The sequence below is a fragment of the Ornithorhynchus anatinus genome, chromosome 15 (assembly GCF_004115215.2).
Source record: "Ornithorhynchus anatinus isolate Pmale09 chromosome 15, mOrnAna1.pri.v4, whole genome shotgun sequence".
Lineage (NCBI taxonomy): Eukaryota > Metazoa > Chordata > Mammalia > Monotremata > Ornithorhynchidae > Ornithorhynchus > Ornithorhynchus anatinus.
In genome coordinates, this window is record NC_041742.1 from 14,759,088 (window position 1) to 14,780,362 (window position 21,275).

Below are 21,275 nucleotides of genomic sequence, written 5' to 3' on the forward strand. Positions count from 1 at the left end.
GTCTCTACCCCAGTGCTTAGTTTATTGTAAGTACCGATTAAGTTCCCTAAATCGTTTTATCCCCAAAGTTTGGAGTAATGTTTTCTAACTTTCAAAATAGACTGCCATATCTCTTAATTAGGTAGTCTGGTCTTGAAATCATTTCCATAAATAACGATTAGGTGTCAAAGTCAAAATATTAAGATGACTATTTCAAAGCTTCAACCATGGGACAGAACTCATTAGGAAGAGTCCGCTTCAACACAAATCCATCAATACTAACCAAATAAAGAACCCGTAAGTATGAACTGTAACTGACTTCCTTGGTGCTGACCAGTAGAGATGATTTTCAAGAGAAAGACAAGAAGAGAAAGCAATTAATAGGTTTACAGGAAACGATGGAAAAACACATAGCTAAGTACATATGGGAAAAAATAAAGACTTGAAATTTTGGATCACGAACGCAACTGCTCAAATACAAGGATTCAAATTTCAGCTGACAACCAATCCTCTTGAGGAAATACTTCTACTTGAATGAAATAGCACCAGATTCTTACTCGGGATCAAATTAAACACAAATATGGACTCCCTGAGGTAAATAAATAACAAGCAGTGGCCTAGTGGGAAAAGCTCAGGGCTGGGAGTCAGAGGAACTGGGTTCTAATCCCCACGCCGCCACTTGCATGCTGTGTGACCTTGGGCAAATCACTTAACTTCTCTATGCCTCAGGAACCTCATCTGTAAAATGGGGAGTGAGACTGTGAGTCCCATGTGGGACACGGACTGTGTCCAACCTGATGAGCTTGTATCTAGCCCAGTACTTAGTACTGGGCACATAAAATGGGCTTAACAAATACCGTAAAAAAAAAAAAAAAACCAAACGCTAATTTCTCTCTGCCTCGGTTACCTCATCTGTATAATGGAGACTAAGAATGTGAGCCTTATGTGGGACAGGGTCTGTGTCCACCCTGATGATCTTGCCTCTTCCCCAGTTCTTAGTACTGAGTCTAGCACATAGTATGCACTTAAAAAATGCCTTTAAAAAAAAAGAAGAAGAAATAGCCACTGCGCAGAACGGGTAAAGCTAAACAAAATAGGAGTTTTATGTGTCTACTGATTACTGTTGTCATTTCGTTGTGTGTGCGCGCATGTGAGTGTCTAACGCATGGAATTTGAAAGGTCGTTTTTGTGTTCAGAGATTAATGCTCTTGATACTGGATTTTCACATCAAATACACCTTGCTTGAATATATTCGAAAACCAGAAATAGTACACCTAAGGCACCTTTTATGTGGGAAGAAAACCATTTGGAGGATTGGGAGGAGACAGAAGAGGGAGAGGATCTTATAGAAGTTTGCTGTCAAAGTGCATTTATGGAAGAAACCAGTAAGGACACTTGATTTCTCCATCGCGGGTTAAGACCGATGGAGGTTCTGTTGAAAGCAACAAATTTTCTCACGAATCTCCTAACTTTATGTTTACCAGCGCCACTACGGAAACAGATAAAATATCTTTTTGGCCTTTAATTTGAAACGTTGAATGGGAATTTCCACTCGAGCCGAGTTTAAATAAAAATTCTCATCCATTTGGCCAGTGCGATTTGATTTCATTTATATTCATACGATCTTTCATATTACACGACAGATACCTCCCCTCGTATTTCTTTGTTGACTCAACAACTAGAAATGAACCCACTGCTCCAGGAGAGGCCTCAATCTCACATGAATTGGGCATTTTGGGAAACTTCGATTGAGACTGCTGAATTAGGGTTTTGGAAGGGAGCAGAGCTGGATTTTGTCTCAATGCCGTTCTAACTCTGGATTCGCGGGGCTTGATTCTACCCGCCTCAGGCATTCTAAATAATCCCAAACTCTACAAAAGACCAAGAGGAAAATCAGTAATAACACTAATTTTGGTGTCAGGTATTTACTCTTTGCCAAGCACCCCACTAAGCTCCGAGGTAGATACAAGACAGTGAGGCCCTACTTGGGAGAACAGGGGAGAACAGGTATTGAAACCCCATTTTCCAGACGAGGGCACTGAGGCCCAAAGAAGTTAAATGACTTGCCTGAGGTCACACAACAAGCAAGTGGCAGAGGAGGGATGAGAAACCAGATCTCCCAGGCCCGTACTCCTTCCACTAGACCGCCACGCTTCTCGCCTAAAGAGTTGCATCATCTTAGTAGTGGTTTAGTGGGTGGAGACAAATCAGAATCAGTTTACTCCAGATTGTAATTAAGCCTGTAAACGAGGAATGGAAGAAGTTGTGGGTAGAGGAGCAGCGTGTTCTAATGGATAGAGCACGGGCCTGGGAGTCAGGTCACGGGTTCCAATCCCAACTCCGCCACTCGTCTGCCGGGTCACTTTGGACAAGTCTCTTTGCTTCTCTGTTCTTCCGTTACCTCATCTGTAAAATGGGAATTGAGAGTGTAAGCCCCACCTGGGTCAGGGACTGTGTCCAACCTGATTTGCTTGTTTCCACCCCAGCACTTAGTATGTGCCTGGCAGATAGTAAGTGCTTAACAAATGCTATTATTATTATTGTTGGTGTTGTCTTAAGCAAACTATACTGTGGACGATGACGACAATGCTTCTCACCTCTTACATCAAAAGGACCTTCTCCAAGTGTGAGAAGGTCTCTTCTCGATCCTGACTATTCACAAACGTTTCCTGGGCTTGGCGTTCAACTTCTCCCTCCGGGAACAGTTGGTTTTCCAAACTAATTGTGGGAGGGGCTCTCTCTGGAACTAATTTGACTCACTGTTTCAATCCAGCACCGCACAAGGTTCCCTGAGTTCCGAGGCACATCTGGGAGATCAAGGAACAGGGCAGCTGCGCCTCTTCCAGCCCTCCGACCCCTTCAATTCGACCGACGGTGACGGGTCGTCGTTCCGCCCATTGACTCCGCCAGGGTAGATTACCTCAGAATTCGCTGCACACTTTTTCGCTCTCTGAGACACTTGTGGAGGGGGCGTCTGGAGTTGCTTTCTCCTTTAATCTGCAGGAGTCTTGGTTTCTTTCTGCCGTTTCTCCTTCGTGTGCGGCGAAAGGTGTGTGTGCATGTGTGTGAGGCCATTAGAGGAGTTAATGAGGCATTGGGGGCTTACACTGGCATCGCTAGGCAGATGGCACTCCATTCTACATTTCTGTGAGTTTTCCCTTTTTCCAAGCCTGAGCAGCGAGACAGGAGATGAAGGAATCAAAGTGTCCTGGTGGCAGGAAGCCACGACAGATGTGAATAGATGACACGGGCTTTTCCATACTGCAGATCCGTTAGCCTAACGACAGGTCTCCCTGCAAGGCTTCCCAACCCTCTCGGGTTTCCCTGCAACTCCTCAATAATCCTTAGCTTTCCCAGAGCTTATCAGTGCTCCCAGAATTCACTAGAGCCCCAAAGGGCTCTCACAATTCACCAGAATTCCCAGAATCTCCCAAGGCATCGAGAGTTCCCCAGGACTGCTGCAACCCAGCCAACTCCAACCCAGCCCGCACACTTCACTGCCCTAATGCCAACCGCCTCACTGTACCTCGATCTCGTCTATCTCGCCCACGTCCCGCTTCTGGCCTGGAAAGTCTTCCCTCTTCAGCTCCAATAGACAATGACTCTCCCCGCCTTCAAATCCTTATTGAAGGCACAGCTCCTCCAAGAGGTCTTCCCTGACTAAACCCTCCTTTCCTCTTCTCCCACTCCCTTCTGAGTCACCCTGACCTGCTCCCTTTATTCATCCCCCGCCAGCCCCGCAGCGCTTCTGTACACGTCTGTAATTAATTTATTTATATTACTACGTCTCCCCCTCTGAACTGCAAGCTGGATGTGGTCAGGGAATATATCTGTCTATTGTTGTACTGCACCCTCCCAAGCACTTAATCCAGTGCTCTGCATCCAGTAAGCGCTCAATAAATACAATCGACTGACTGACCGAGGATTGTGATCAAAGCTTGACTGTAAAAGTTCCTTGTAGGCCAAGTGGACAGAGCTCAGAAAAGGGAATCAAGAGCCCTGGATTCTAATATTCGTCCCGTTCCTTCAGGCTGGGAGATCTTGGACAAGTCACCTCTCTGTGCCTCGGTCTCCTCACCTGTACAATAGCGGTAAAAAAAGTCCCTCGGAGTGTAAGCCCCAAGTGATAGAGGAACTGTGCCCATCCAGATTTTCTCGTACCTACCTCAGCGTTTAGCATGGTGCTTGGAACACGGTACGTTCTTCATAATTAATATTTACTGGAAACCCACTGGACACAAAACAGCGGCCTTCATCAAACACCTACACAAACGGAAAGCCCTGTTCTAAGTAATCGGGAACCTACTGACGAAAAAGTATGGCTTTGGCCCTCAAGGAGTTTGCAATCTAATGGAGGAGACGGACCCTAAAATAAATTACAGATGGGAGTAAGAAGACAAAGGGACTGTGTGTACGAGCTGAAGCTTGAATAAGAGGGGATGTGAGACCGATTCATTCATTCAATCATATTTATCGAGCACTTACCGTGTGCAGAACACTGTAATAAGCACGCAATATCTAATCTATTCTAATTTGAACCAATCTAATATATAATTCTGTATCTAATAGGTACAGAAGTGCTACAGGGAGTTCTTTGGCGTGCACAAGTGTGTAATTGCCAGAAATCTGCCCAACTGGTAGTTGGAGGGAGAGAGACTAGGCAGCTATAATGACTCCTCTCAGCTGAAACTACAGCATTCAATCCCCTCCTTTCTCCAGTTGGGATTGGGCTCTTTTTTTTTCTTTTTCAGTTGTATTTGTAAAGCACTTACTATAACTGTGGCATTTGTGAAGTGCTTACTCCGCGCTGGACGCTGAATCGACCACTGGGTTGGATTCAAGCCAATCAGATTGGACCCAATCCACGTCCCCCACATGGGGCTCCCAGTCTTAATCCCCATTTTACCGATGAGGTCACTGGGGCACAGCCAAGCGAAGGGACTTAGCCAAGGTCACACAGCAGACAGGTGTGGGAGGCAAGATGAGAACCCAGACGATGATGACGGTGTTTGTTAAGCGCTTACCATGTGCCAAGCACCGTTCTAAGCCCTTCCGACTCCCAGGCCTGAGCCGGATCTGCTACGCCATGCGGCTTCTCTCCTGATTAAGTCTCCCCAGTGGCTCTACCCCACGGCCCCCATCGCATTCAACCCGGAGAGGGACTCGGGTCAACTCGGATAAGTGGCTCTTCCCGGCTTTCATCCCCGGGTGAGACGGCTTTGGATTGGGTGGCTCTCTAGTTTACTTCATCCTGTTTATCCTCAGCTCAGGTAAACAAGCCCCGAGGCTCTGAGACGAAGGCGCGTGGTGCCTGGGGAATGCCAAATCAAAGGAACACATCCGTTACTTCCCCAAAAATGGGACGAGCTGCTTTTAAACGACCTCGATTAAGGAATTGGAGCTCTGCGTGTGTTGTGTCTGCCAGACCTTTTTTTCTTTCTTTCTGAAATATGCTAATCAACACCACCCCAGCAGAGATGTTCTGATTGACAAGCGGGTGACTGATAACCGCTTGCTCTTTGCGGTGTTGGCTGCGGAATGCTCCGTAGCCTTTGCATTTTAAAAGCACACAAATGATTGAAAATCGAATGAGCTTAAGCAATGTCAAGATGGTTAACTTTCTGTATTAACGGCAGATATGTGCCAACCGGTATCTCAGTTATTTGAGGCATCTAAATGCAGGCTCTTCTGTGAGGCAAATAAACAAACCAACAAAACCTAGTAACCTAGGGGGAAAGACACGGGACGGAGAGTCCAGAGAACCGGGTTCTAATCCTGGCTCTGCCGCTGACCTGCTACGTGACCTTGGGCCAGCCACCTAACCTTTCCGGTCCTCCGTTTTCTCAACTGTAAAATGGGGATGACACCTGCCTCTCCCAACCTCCCAGGATGGTGGCAGGGAGACAATGAGTTCATTCGTAAGAAAGACCATTTGAAACGGAGAGGTCAATCTACATACAAGATATTCATAATTCAATATTATATTTTTGCTCGTGAGCAAAAGATATAATTTGCTCTTATGGTTTTAGATTGGGGATCCTCCTTGTAAAACTCAACAAAGGAATGGAGTTTCCACTAAATGGGGAGAGGAGAGAGAGCGAGAGAAAGAGAAAAACAGCGTGGCATAGTGGATAGAGTAGGGGCCTGGAACTCAGTATGTCATGGGTTCTAATCCCGGCTCTTCCACTTGTCTGCTGAATAATCCTGGGCAAATTACTTCACTTCTATGTTCCTCAGTTAGCTCATCCATAAAATAGGGATTGACACCGTGGGACAAGGACTGTGTCCAACCCCATTTGCTTGTATCCACCCCAGGGCTTAGTACAGTGCCTGGTACATAGTAAGCGCTTAACAAATACCACAATTATTGTTGTTGTTGTTATTATTGTTAACAAAGAGAGAGAGAAACACAGGGAGACAATGAGAAAATTCACGTACTCCTAAAATCTATCATTATCGTCGCTCCTGATAGAGGGACTTTGGTTTCACCCTTCCCCGCTAGACACGAGAAGATAATCCACCTTATCTGGAGACCAGCCGGGGAGAAGCAAAAGGCACCAAGTAAATAAGAGTCTCCCGATTTTGACGGCAACATGGATTACTCCCGAAGCAGTATTAGCCGAGGCAGGGGAAGCAACCGACAGAACCGACTGGCGTCGTGGTGCCAGCCTGCACTGGAGCAGGAAATTCCTGTATTTCTAACAAAACCCAGGAGAGACTGGGGTTTGGAGATGCAACCCCATCTCTGAGCTCCAAGCAGCCTGAAATTCTGCTCCTCTAGCCAAAGCTCCCTATTGATTCCGTGTAACTTTTTTTATGGTATTGGTTAAGCGCTTACTACATGCCAGACACTCACACTAAGTGTTTTGGGATTGTTTTTTAACGTTTCATCATTTCCAATGTCTCTGCCTCCAGCCCCTTCTCCCCACGAAGAACGTGCCTTCAACCCTATCGCTTCACACCCCATCAAAACAGTTGCCTCCTCCCTTCTTCCCTCCCTGACCATCATCTTCACTCCTTCGGTCATATTTATCGAGGGCTTCCCGTGTGCAGGAGCTCTCTATTAAGCGCTTGGGAGAGCACGCTATAACAATAAACGGACGCATTCCCTTCCCACGATGAGCTTACAGTCTAGAGGATGAGCTTTCAACCACCCGCTTTCCAAAAGCTCGCTCCCCACTGTTTTCGAACATGCCTATGTCTGCCCCATCCTCAAAAAACCTGCCCTTGACCCCAGGGTTCCCTCCAGTTATCGCCCCATCTCCCTCTTACCACTCCTCTCCAAACTCTGCGAGAGTCGTCTACACCTGCTGTCTCAAATTTCTTCACTCCAAGAAAACTGCCAATGACGCTCAGTGCCAAATCACTGAGAAGCAGTGTGGCTCAGTGGAAAGAGCATGGGCTTGGGAGTCAGAGGTCATGGGTTCGAATCCTGGATCTGTCACTTATCAGCTGTGTGACCGTGGGCAAGTCACTTCACTTCTCTGGGCCTCAGTGACCTCATCTGTAAAATGGCGATGAAGACTGTGAGCCTCACGTGGGACAACCTGATTCCCTTCTATCTACCCCAGCGCTTAGAACAGTGCTCTGCACCTAGCAGGCGCTTAACAAATACCAACACCAATTAAATCCACGGGTCTCTACTCTATCCTAATCCTCCTATACCTCTCAGCTGACTGGGACACCGCAGACCACCCCCGTCTCCTGGAAACGCTATGAATCCTCGGCTTCACCGACACCGTCCTCTCCTGGTTCTCCTCCCATCTGTCTGGCCGTTCTTTCTCGGTCCCATTCGCCGGCTCTTCCCCTGCCTCCCACCCCCTAACTACGAAGGGGTCCCGCAGGGTTCAGGTCTGGGTCCCCTTCTATGCTCCATTTACACGCACTCCCTTGGAGAACTCCTTCGCTCCCACGGTTGTAACCACTACGTCTACGTGACTGATTCCCAAATCTGCCTTTCCAGCCCCGAGTTTTCTCCTAGTCTGCAGTCTCGCATTTCCTTCTGTCTTCAATAAACGTCTATCCAGATGTCCTGCCGAGACCTCACACTAAACATGTTCAAAAGAAAACTCGTCTTCTCACCTAAACCTTTTCCTCCCCGTACCTTTCCCGTGACTATAGACACCACCACTCCCCTCCCTATCTCACCGCCATTATCCTCAGTTCATCTCTCATACGACCCACGTATCCGATCTGTTACCGAATCCTGTCGTTTCTAATCTCACGACACTGTTAAAATCCGATCTTTCCTGTCCACCCAAACCGCTACTTTGCTGATTCAAGCACTTATATCCGGCCTTGACCGCTACATCGGCTTCTTCACCGACCGTCTGGCCTCCTGACTCTCCCCACTCCAGACTTCATTCTACCGGCCCCATCATTTTTCTAACGAACCGCTGAACCCACGTCTCCCCACTTCTCGAAAGCTTCCGGTGGTTGCTGATCCATTTCTGCGAGCAGAAATTCCTTGTCGTCAACTGTAAAGCACTCAGTCATCTCTCTCCTACCTTACCCCTCTGGTTTCCTACGACACCCCAGCCCGGTCATTTCCCGCTTCCTCCCACCCCAAACTATTCACTGTGGCTCGATTTGTTTTTACGGTATTTGTCAAGTTCTTCCTATGACCCAAGCACTGATCTGAGTACTAAGGTAGATACCAGTTTGTCAGATTGGACGCAGTCCCAGTCCCACATGAGGCTCAGAGTCTAAGCACGAGGGAAGAGGATTCAATTCCCATTCGACAGTTGAGGACCCTGAGGCACAAAGATTAAGGGACTTGCCCGGGGTCACACTGCCGGCAATTGGCAGAGCCGGAATTAGAACCCAGGTCCTCTGACTCCCAGGCCCGTGCTCTTTCCAATAGGCCATGTCGCTTCCCGGCTCCTTGCTCACATCCTATCCCCAGCCTAGAACTTCCTCCACCTTCATATCCGGCAGAACGCCACTCTTCCCACTTTCAAAGCCTTACTGAGCGCACATTCCCTTGCGGAAGAATTTCCGACTAAGCCCTCCTTTCCTTTATACCCTCTCATTCATTCATTCAGTAGTATTTATTGAGCGCTTACTATGTGCAGAGCACTGTACTAAGCGCTTGGAATGTATAAATCGGTAACAGATTCTCTCCCTTCTGCATCGCTTGACTCTCTATTCTTTGAGCACTTGATATTCACCCCACCCTCAGCCCCAAGGCACCTACGTAATGTAATTTATTTTAATGTCGGCCTCCCCCGCTAGATTGGAGGCACCTTAATAATTATGGTGTTTGTCAAGCGTGGCTCAGTGGAAAGAGTCCGGGCTTGGGAGGCCGAGTTCATGGGTTCGAATCCCGGCTCTGCCACTTGTCAGCTGTGTGACTGTGGGCAAGTCGCTTCACTTCTCTGCGCCTCAGTTCCCTCATCTGTAAAATGGGGGTGAAGACTGTGAGCCTCACGTGGGACAACCTGTTGACCCTGCACCTACCCCAGCGCTTAGAACAGTGCTCTGCGCATAGTAAGCGCTTAACAAATACCAACCTTATTATTATTACTATGTGCCAGGCACTATACTAAGCGCTGAGGTGGATAGGAGCAGAGAGACATAGTGGACAGAACACGGGCCTGGGAGTCAGAAGGGCCTGGGTTCTAATCCCGGCTCTGTCACTTGTCTGCTGTGTGATCTTGGGTAGGTCATTTGACTTCTCTGGGCCTCCGTTACCTCTTGGGCAAAATGGGGATCGAGACTGTGAAACTCACGTGGGAGAGAGACTGGGTCCAACCCAACTGGCTTGTGGGCAGGGAACCCGTCTACCAAACAGTGCTTGGCACATAGTAAGTGCTTAACAGATACCATCGTCATTATGATTATTAACTCTGTTGTACTGTACTTTCCCGAACACTTAATACAGTGCTCTGCACTTTCTAAGCATTCAGTAAATATCACTGCTCTCTGCAGTCTCTCCCAGTGCTTGGCACAGAGCTCTGCCTACAGTAAGCGCTTGCGCTTTTATTCCTAACGGTCAAGCCAACGACGAGACTGTTCGCAACACTAAGACTTCAGAGCAAACAGTAAAAGGGTCAGTGGAAATCTTCTCTAAAAATAATGACGGCTTTTGTTAGGTGTTTACTACGTGTCAAGCACTGTTCTAAGCAGTGGGGTAGACACAAGGGAAGCAGCTCGTCCCACGTGGGGCTCACGGTTTTAATGCCCATTTTACAGATGAGGGAACTGAGGCTCAGAGAAGCGAAGTGACTTGCCCGGGGTCACACAGCAGACAGGTGGCAGAATCGGGATTAGAACCCACGACCTCCGACTCCCAAGCCCGGGATCCATTCCTTCCTAAAGCAGCACTAACGTAGAGAAGAAAGGGAGTCGAGTTAGAGGAAGGTCTGACCCTAGAGATGGGATTTGAGGTGGACAAGAGACTCATTCTTGCCCTGGAAAAAGAGTGAGCACCATTTTTCCCTTGGGGTAATGATTAACAATAATGAGGATAACGATAATGTAGTGGTATTTTTTAAGTGCTTACTAGGTGTCGGGCACCGTATTACACGCTGGGATGAACAGAAGCAGATCGGGTCGGACCCAATCCCTGTCCCGCATGGGGCTCAAAGTCCTAATCCCCATCTTACACACGAGGTAACTGAAGCACAGAGAAGTGACGTGACTTGCCCAAGGTCACCTAAGAGACAAGAGGCGGAGCCGGGATTAGAACCCAGCTCCTTCTGTCTCCCTGGATCGTGCTCTGTCCACCAGACCATGCCGCTTCAGTCGGACAGTGGCATCGAATGAGCACCGTCTGTGGGCGGAGCACTGTACTAGGCGTCCGGGAGCGTATCATAGGCGCAAAATACAAGGTTCCCGCCCATAGGAACTCATTGCTCAAAAAACTGAGAGGTGAATTCATCCTCGCAAATGTTCTATCTGCGAGCCTCATGTAGGCGACCGACTATATCTAACCTGATTATTGTTAACCTGGCATTTAGAGTCTAGTGCTTGGCACATAGTAAGCGCTTAACGAAGACCACCATTATTATTACTATTAGCACGTAACAACTGCTTAACAGATACCACAATCGCTATTGCATTTTTTAAAAGACAGCAGGGTTAAGGAGCGTATTGAATAAGCAAAATGAGGGGGGAAACGAAAAACTGAAAAACACAGAAGGAAAGTTTTGAGGCATTCTTCTGTACAAAGGAGTTGTCCCATCTGGGCCTAAAACCCCCCCCCCCCACCTCCACTCAACATATTTACAGAATAAAGGCCCCTGGGCAAGCGGTTTTTGGGGTTCTGAACTACAAAGGATGAATCATACAAATATGCTAACTTGCCCAATCAAAGCCTGTGTCTGCAGGCCAGAGCTCTTTCTTCTGAAAGTGCAAACAGATGAGAAAAGATGAATAATATTTTGGTGACGAAGGTCACATTTCCGCTCTTCCCACAGCCAGCAGAAGGAAGAAGAGCCTGCAAGGGCAAAGAGGAAAGGTAGAAGGACCAGAATCGAAATCCCGCTTTAAAGCCGGGGAAACCACAGCAATTTGGGGAGGGGATCAGGAACACGTTTGGGGAGCAGTGAAAAATAACCTTGATTACTTTTCATAGGGAGTCAATAAAAGCCAGAATGAAAAAGTGACTAGTTTCTGTTTTGCTTATCCAACACTGGGTCTGTGGCTTGTCTGGGGCTTGCTTTCATTTTCCTTCCTCTATCTGTCCCGAAAGAAATAATTTCAGGGGATTGAACGTGAGAGAGTAGTTTTCGTGGGGAACAAAATCAATACTATTTGCCATTGATGAGCCTTGTCAGCGTGACGAGGAAAACAAGCAGCGATGATCGAAAACCGCTAAGGTCATAAAACAGCCCAATAACAGTTATGACATCTTTGGGAATTACGCAGCCTCTGGTGGAGCGAGCGAGGGTTCAGATCCAGGTTTCTATGGGAATGCTTTTAAAACCGGAAAGGGGAAAAGTGGAACACAAATCACAACACCGAGAGCTAGAATTATGGCAGGTGCTATCAAAATAACCACATGGAAATCTGAATTGAGAACAGAGAGGCAAAAGCGGGGTTGGCAGAAAGGATGGAGAAAGGTGAAGGGAGGGAGAGATGGGGCGATATAATAATGTTGGTATTTGTTAGGCGCTTACTGTGTGAAGAGCACTGTTCTAAGCGCTGGGGGAGATACGGGGTCATCGGATGGTCCCGCGTGAGGCTCACAGTCTTCATCCCCATTTTACAGAGGAGGTCACTGAGGCAAAGAGAAGTTAAGTGACTTGCTCACAGACACACAGCTGACGAGTGGCAGAGCCGGGTTTCGAACCCATGACCTCTGCCTCCCAAGCCCGGGCTCTTTCCACTGAGCCACGGTGCAAGCAAGAGCAGAGAGAAGAGGAGACGGAGAGAACTGGGGGAGAGACACGCAGACTCTATCAGCAGAAGCATGGTCTAGTGGAAAGAGCCCAGGCCTGGAAGTCCGAGGACCTGAGTTCGAATGTCCCTTTCAACACTTGTCTGCTGTGTGACCCTGGACAAGTCCCTTAGCTTCTCTGGGCCTCAGCTACCCCGGCTGTACAATGGTGATTAAATCCTACCCGCTCCAACTTAGACTTTAAGCCCCACGAACAGAGAATGTATCTGACCTAATTAGCCTGTACCTACTCCAGCGCTTAGAAGAGTGTTTAGTACGGAGTGAGCACTTACACACCATAATGAGGAGAAGAAAGAAAAAAGATGAAAAAAGACGCAAGAAGAACAGAGGAGAAAGAAAAGAAAAAGAATATAAGAATCCTGAGATTGTAATCACCCGGTGGACAGGGAAGGTGTCTCGTACCTACCACTGTACTTCCCGAGCCCTCCTCGGTACTTGGGAAAGAATTATTTTAATCAAGAGTGACTGAAGAATTAACGGAGTCTTCCAGGATGAAGCATACTGTCTCCTTTCTAAAGCTGCAAACCTAAATGGAAACCATTTATCAATTTATAATGACCAATTTATTTCACAGTTCCCCCAAGACAAAGCGATCAACTTGGATCTGGTCATTTTTGTTTAAGGTTCGCGGCCCGGGTTACCGGGGCTTCACTTTTTCATTCAGTGTCTCTGGTTGTCCTCATTATAGTTTAGACAAAATGACAATGGAGGAAAAACATCACTTCAAGCCTACTGGACTATAAAAAAAAAAAAAAATGGGAGTTATGGGTTGAACCGGGAGTGTGAAGAGAAAGGGACTATTAAAATCCATTCCGGGATAAAGGTCGGCGCAATCTAATTAAAGTACAACAGACTACGGTTAGTTCAACAAGAACACAAAAGTACAAAGTCAACTTGCGATGCGACACCACAAGGCATAGTTCAAAGGACCCCGCAGAAATAAACATCTCTCCTGGGAGCCGAAAAGAAGACTCCAAATGGAAATAAGCTTTTTATGTTCCGGGGGGAAGAGAGGGACTGACTGAAAAAAAAAAAACCAATCTCAACTTATTTCACAACATGGAACCAGTAAGCTGATAAGGAAAACAGAAACAGGGACTGGGCCCACTGGACTGTGTTCATTTGCAAATCATGTTATTTTTCCCGAGCTTCAAATATTTAACTCACGGAAGAGAAGGTAGAAAAATCAGGAATCCTTCCCGAGATAAAATTAAGGAGTGGAAATCCTAATATACGTAGGCTTTCTACATCAAAAAACATATTTTGACCATCTCTAAGAGACCAATGGATGCTGAAACCTAATGATAATCATAATAATAATAACAGTAATAAGAATAGTGGCATTTATTAAGCATTCCCTTCGGGCTAAACCCTATACGAAGCAATGGGGTAGATAAAAGATAACCAGATCAGACACAGCCTGGGCTCACAGGCTTTCTAGATTGAAAGCTCACTGTGGTCAGGGAATGTGTCGGAAGGTGGTCGGAAGCAGCGCGGCTCAGTGGAAAGAGCCCGGGCTTGGAAGTCAGAGGTCATGGGTTCTAATCCCGACTCCACCGCTTGCCAGCTGTGTGACTTTGGGCAGGTCACTTAACTTCTCTGTGCCTCATCTGTAAAATGGGGATTAAAACTGTGAGCCCCATGTGGGACAACCTGATCACCCTCTATCCCCCAGCTCTTAGAACAGTGTTCTGCCCAGAGTAAGCGCTTAACAAATAATAATAATGTTGGTATTGGTTAAGCGCTTACTCTGGGCAGAGCACTGTTCTAAGCGCTGGGGTAGACACAGGGGGACTCAGGTTGTCCCACGTGGGGCTCACAGTCTTAATCCCCATTTTACAGATGAGGTAACTGAGGCACAGAGAAGTTAAGTGACACATGTAATGTGTCTGTTTATTCTTCTACTGCATTCATTTATTCATTCAATCATACTTACTGAGCGCTAAATGAGTGACTCTACTAACCGCTTGGAAAGTACAGCGGAGTAATAGTGAGAGACAATCCCGGCCCACATCGGCCTTGTAGTCTAGAAGGGGGGAGAAAGACATCAAAACGAGTCAACGCGCATCTATATAAATAAATACATATATATATAGAAGTGTTGTGGGACTTGGGGGAAAGAGCAAAGGGAGCGAATCGAGGTGACGCCGAAGAGAGGGGGAGCTGAGGAAGAGGGGGTTTAGTCTGGGAAGGCCTCTTGGAGGAGGTGCGCCTTCAGTAGGGCTTTGAAAGGGGGAAGAGCGTTGAGCGGATTTGAGGAGAGAGGGCGTTCTGGGCCACAGGAAGGCCGTAGGCCAGAGGTCGGTGGCGAGACAGGCGAGCTGGAGGCCCAGTGAGAAGGTTACCACCAGAGGAGCGGAATGTGCGGGGTGGGAGGCAGGAGAAGCAGCGTGGCTCAGCGGAAAGAGCACGGGCTTGGGAGTCAGAGGTCATGGGTTCGAATCCCGGCTCGGCCGCTTGTCAGCTGCGTGACCGTGGGCGAGTCACTTCACTTCTCCGGGCTTCCGTGACCTCATCTGTAAAATGGGGATGAAGACTGTGAGCCCCACGTGGGACAACCTGATTCCGCTGTGTCTACCCCAGCGCTTAGAACAGTGCTCTGCATATGGTAAGCGCTTAACAAATACCAACATTATTAAGGAGAGAACGTAGGTGAGGTAAGAGAGGGCAAGCGGATGGAGAGCTAATAATAATACTGTTGCTATTTGTTAAGCGCTTACTATGTGCAGAGCACTGTTCTAAGCGCTGGGGTTGACACAGGAGAATCAAGTTGTCCCACGTGAGGCTCACAGTCTTCATCCCCATTTGACAGATGAGGTCACTGAGGCCCAGAGAAGTGAAGTGACTCGCCCACAGTCACACAGCTGACAAGCGGCAGAGCCGGGATTCGAACCCATGACCCCTCACTCCCAAGCCCGGGTTCTTTCCACTGAGCCACGCTGCTTCTTCGGAAGTCAGTAGTGAAAAGTTTTTATTTTTATTTATTATTTTATTTATTATTTTATTTATTTTTATAAATCAAAGGACGGTGACAGGCAACCACTGGAGATCTTCGAAGGAGCCGCGTGACGCGCCCCCAACGTGCTCAGGAAGACTGTCCTTTCCCAAGCGCTTAGCACAACGCTCTGCACACAGTGAGCACTCAATAAATAAGACTGCGAGGGAAGGTGCGCAGGTGTTTTATTAATAATAATAATGTTGGTATTTGTTAAGCGCTTACTACGTGCCAAGCACTGTTCTAAGCGCTGGGGTAGACAGGGGAATCGGGATGTCCCACGTGGGGCTCACAGTCTTAGTCCCCATTTTACAGATGAGGTAACTGAGGCACAGACAAGTTAAGTGACTCGCCCACAGTCACACAGCTGACAAGTGGCAGAACTGGGATTCGAACTCATGACCTCTGACTCCAAAGCCCGTGCTTTTTCCACTGAGCCACGCTGCTTCTCCCCATTCTACAGATGACGCAACTGAGGCTGAGAGCCGGTAATAATACAGAGATCTTAGCGTCCCTGCGAAGCGTCGGTTAGCTCTCAAACGGCAGGATATTTCTGGCCAGGAAAACCCCCATCCCCTCTGCAATCTCAAGGGTATTTTTAAACCCGGATTTATCCGGACCATTTGTCTATTTTGATGAGTATCTGGTTTCTTCTGGTTTCCTAAGAAAGAAAATTGTTTCGTTTAGGGGCTACTAGAGGGGAAAAACGTTTTAAGTGCTTTCCCCTGCGGGTGCGTTTCAGTGTGCTTAGGTGTTATGGCGGGCATTTGTTTTAGGCATAAAAAGGAGAAATGAGATTTTTCCCTCTTAGAGGAGGGGAAGCAGCCTGGCCTAGTGCAAAGAGTCCTGGCCGGGGAGTCAGAAACCTGGTTCTAACCCTGGCTCCGCCACTTGTCCGCTGAGTGACCCGGGGGAAGTCACTTCACACCTCTGTGCCTCAGTTGCCTCAGGGGTAAAATGGGGTGAAGACTGTGCGCCCCATGTGGGATGGCTGTAATTATAATACTAATGTTGGTATTTGTTAAGCGCTTACTATGCGCAGAGCTCTGTTCTAAGCGCCGGGGTAGATAGAGGGTGATCAGGTTGTCCCACGTGGGGCTCACAGTCTTAATCCCCCTTGCACAGATGAGGTAACTGAGGCACAGAGAAGTTAAGTGACTTGTTATCCTCTATCTACCCCAGTGTTCAGTCCCTTGTCTGGCACAAAGCGAGCACTTAACGAATACCAAAAAAAAAAAAGAAGAAGAAGGTACCAGGATGCTGATGAACAGCTCGTTAGATCCTGCCTTAGTACAGTGAGAGCGCTTAGTACAGTGCTCTGCACCCAGGAAGAGCCCAATAAACACGACTGAATGAATCCTGCCGGGTGCCTTCGGAATGACCACCTGCTCAACCACCATCGCACCCCCAACCCTGCCTGACCGGCGCTCTGAAATAATAATAATAATAACGATGGTGTTTGTGAAGCGCTTACTATGTGTCAAGAGCTGTTCTAAGCCCCGGGATAGACACAAGGCAATCAGGTTGTCGCACATGGGCTTCACAGTCTTAAACGCCATTTTACAGCTGAGGTAGCCGAGGCACAGCCAGGTTAAGTGATTTGCCCAGGGTCACACAGAAGAGGAGTGGCAGACCCAAGATTAGAACCCGCGTCCGTGTCCCAAACCCGTGCACTTGCCATTAGGCCAGGCTGCTTCTAAACTTGCTCTCTCTTCCGCACTCCTCTTGGAGCTTGTAAAATCAATCAGTGGTGCCTACTGAGTGCTTACTGTGTGCAGAGCACTGTATTAAGAGCACGGGCGAAGCAGCGTGGCTCAGTGGAAAAAGCCGGGGCTTCGGAGTCAGAGGTCATGGGTTCGACTCCCGGCTCTGCCACTTAGCTGGGTGACTGTGGGCGAGTCACTTAACTTCTCTGTGCCTCCGTGACCTCATCTGTAAAATGGGGGTTAACTGTGAGCCTCATGTGGGGCGACCTTATTACCCTGTATCTCCCCCAGCGCTTAGAACAGTGCTCTGCACATAGTAAGCGCTTAATAAATACCAACATTGTTATTATTATTATTAAACGCTTGGGAGACTTCTCACCGTACCTCGATCCGGTCTGGCTCGTCGCCGACCTCTCGCCCCTAGCCCGGAATGCCCTCCCCCTCCTCATTTCCAACCGACAAATACTCTCCATCCCCATTCAAAACCTTATCGGACGCCCATCTCCTCCAAGAGGTCTTCTTTACTTGGCTCGGTGGAAAAGAGCCCGGGCTTTGGAGTCAGAGGTCATGAGTCCGAATCCCGGCTCTGCCACTTGTCAGCTGTGTGACTGTGGGCGAGTCCCTTAACTTCTCTGGGCCTCAGTGACCTCATCTGTAAAATGGGGATTAGGACCGTGAGCCCCACGTGGGACAACCTGATTCCCCGTGTCTACCCCAGCGCTTAGAACGGTGCTCTGCCCATGGTAAGCGCTTACCAAATACCACCATTATTATTATTCTTTCCTCTTCTCCCACTCCCTTCTTCTTCGCTCCGACTTGCTCCCTTTATTCATCCCTCCTCCCACAGTCCTTATGTCCATATCTCTAACTCATTCATTGATATTAAAGCCTGCTTCCCATTCTAGACTCTAAGCTCGTTGTGGGCAGGGAAAGTGTCTATGTTATTATATTACACTCTCCCACGCGCTCAGTACAGTTCTATTCATTGCTCTTGATTCTATTTACCGCTATCGTTCTCGTCCGTCCGTCTCCCCCGATGAGACCGTAAGCCCGTCAAAGGGCGGGGACCGTCTCTATCTGTTACCGATTTGTCCATTCCAAGCGCTTGGTGCAGTGCTGTGCACATAGTAAGCGCTCAATAAATACTACTGAATGAATGAATAATGGTACAAGAAATACAACTAATGACATACTACAATACAAAAGAGTTGGAAGGCACGTTCCCTGCCCGAAGGAACTTGACGGTTTAGAGGGAGAAACCACCGTAAAATGGTTTCCCCTTCTCCCAGCGGTTTCTGAGGCGGCCAGTACAACCAACTCTGTACCGAGTGGGGTTGGGGGAAGGGGGCGAAACACAACCGGCAGCAGAAAGTCGGCAGGCGTTGAACGGCAGAAACGGAGAAGTCGAGAAGTGAAACCAACGTCGAGACCTGCCTGGGCGAGGCCGGGACCGAGGAAGCAAGTGGGAAGTGGTGGGAAAAGGACAGGCCGGGAAGTCCGGGGACCTGGGTTCTAATCCCACTCGCCTGACTTGGATTCATCACTTCACTTCTCTGACCCTCCGTTTCCTCAACCGTAAAATGGGGATTAAATCCTTCTCCCTCTACTTCAACTGTGGGCCCCAAGTGGGACAGGGATCGAGTCCGACATGGATGCCCTGTATCCGCCCCAATGCTTAGAACGGTGCTTGGCGCACAGTATGCATGTCCCAAATACCATCATCAACCACGGCTCTGCCACTTGCCTACTGGGCATATATATCATGCATATGTATGGATGTAACTGATAGGTAGCTACTATTATTATGAATTATACTATAATTCGATGTATTAAATATAAATGAATGATGAAAATTACAGTGAAATATACATATTTCTCTATTAATTATTCATGTGGGGGGCTTTAGCTATGAATATTTTTATATCTTCCCCTGGTAGGATGGAAACTCCTCATAGCTAGAGAACGTATCTTTTCTTTGTACTGTGCTTATATTCATGTCTTTCAGTCAATCATATTTATTAATAATAATAATAATGTTGGCAATTGTTAAGCGCTTACTATGTGCAGAGCACTGTTCTAAGCGCTGGGGCAGACACAGCGTAATTAGGTTGTCCCACGTGAGGCTCGCGGTTAATCCCCATTTTACAGATGAGGTAACTGAGGCCCAGAGAAGTGAAGTGACTCGCCCACAGTCACACAGCTGACCAGTGGCAGAGCCGGGAATCGAACCCATGACCTCTGACTCCGAAGCCCAGGTTTTTTCCACTGAGCCACGCTGCTTTTGAGCACCTACTGTGTGCAGAGCACTGTAATAAGCACTTAGGAGAAGCAGCGGGGCTCAGTGGAAAGAGCACGGGCTTTGGAGTCAGAGGTCATGGGTTCGAATCCCGGCTCTGCCACTTGTCAGCTGTGTGGCTGGGGGCAAGTCACTTCACTTCTCTGGGCCTCAGTTACCTAATCTGTAAAATGGGGATTAAGACTGTGAGCCCCACGTGGGACAACCCGATTACCCTGTAACTACCCCGGCTCTTAGAACAGTCCTCTGCACATAGTAAGCGCTTAACAAATACCGACAATATTATTATTATTACGATATAACAATAAATAGACACCTTCCCTGCCCACAATGAAGTTACGGTCTAGAAAACAGTGTAGAGACAGTCTGTCTCTCCGCCTAGAATTTAAACTCTTGGTGGTCAGGAAACTGCTCGCTGTTGTTCGTTCATCTTCCGAACGCTCAGTACGGTGCTCTGCACACAGATAGCGCTCAATAAATACCGCTGATGATGGCGACGATGACTCGGACCACCGCACGTCATCCAGCGGGCGTCCAACGAATGCTAATATTAATACTATTATTACTAATTGAACCCCTTCTCCCCCCCCCCCAGAGCTACGATGAAGCCCGTAATTAACGACCCTCGATGAGCACTCTTCCGCAGGCACCCAAAGAAGAACGGAATCACGAGAACTAAAGCCACGCACCCTCGTTAACGATAAATCACCCCTGGCCAAGTTAATAGTTTTTTGACGGATTATAAAATTAGGATATGAAGGGGGAACAGTAAGATAATAGATGTTTGGTCTCTGGGAAGTCGCTTGATGGAGGAGCTCAAGTTTACGTGCGAAATTTTCAAATCGCTTTCGAGGAGAACGTGATGAATGGATCGAACACCAACTCCATCATCAGCGAGGAGGAGGGATCCATCCGAGACACGGCCTAGAGGCAAGAGCTCGGGCCCGGGAGTCGGGGGACCTGGGTTCTAATCCCAACCCTGCCCCTCGCCTGCCGTGTGACCTAGGGCAAGTCGCTTCATTTCTCTGCGCCTCACTTCCCCCATCTGTAAAACGGGGATGAAATACCTATTGTCCCTCCCCGTTTCACTGTGAGCTCCGTACGGAGCGAGGACAAGGTCTGATGAGATCATCTTATATCTGACCCTAGTGTTTAGAACAGTGCCGGGCACATGGTTATTATTGTAATCATCCTTGTTAGTAGCAGTATTAACCGTCGTTATTAAAGCTATCATTATTGTTGTCGTCGCTCACCGAGAAGCCAGAGGAAGGACTCCTGCTCTTGACTTGATTTCATATCGTTACGGCCCGAAATGGAGGGTCGATAAGCTACCGGATCGGAAGGTTTTGTGAAAGTGCAGCGGGCAACGAGAAGGGCTATAAATCGGGGTTACCGAGTGACGCCACTGGGAAGAGGGGATCGAAGGAGGGGGAGCCGACGAAACGATAAAACTGAGAGCGATACTGCTAAACAACGGCATTACGAAACCTTGAGTTGCAGGTGAAATGATTGCCCGACGAGGGTTTATTATTTATGAGTTGATTATGCAGCAAGTCAAGGAGGGACATTAGACTCGGAGAGAAAACGGATTGTCGGAGGGGAGAGGACGCCTCACCCTAAGCCACGGCCTTTGACTCCGAGGGCACGGTAGAGTGGATAGAGCACGGGCCTAAGAGTCAGAGGTTCATGGGTTCTGATCCCAGCTCTGCCGCTGCCCTGTTGTGTGACCTTGGGCGGGTCACTTCACTTCTCTGTGCTTCAGTTACCTCATCTGTAAAATGGGGACTGAGACTGTGAGCCCCAACCCGACTTGCTTGTATCCACCCCGGTCCACAGTAAACGCTTAACAAAAACCATAACTATGATTATTCCCCACGGGGAGGGGCCCTGGGAGAT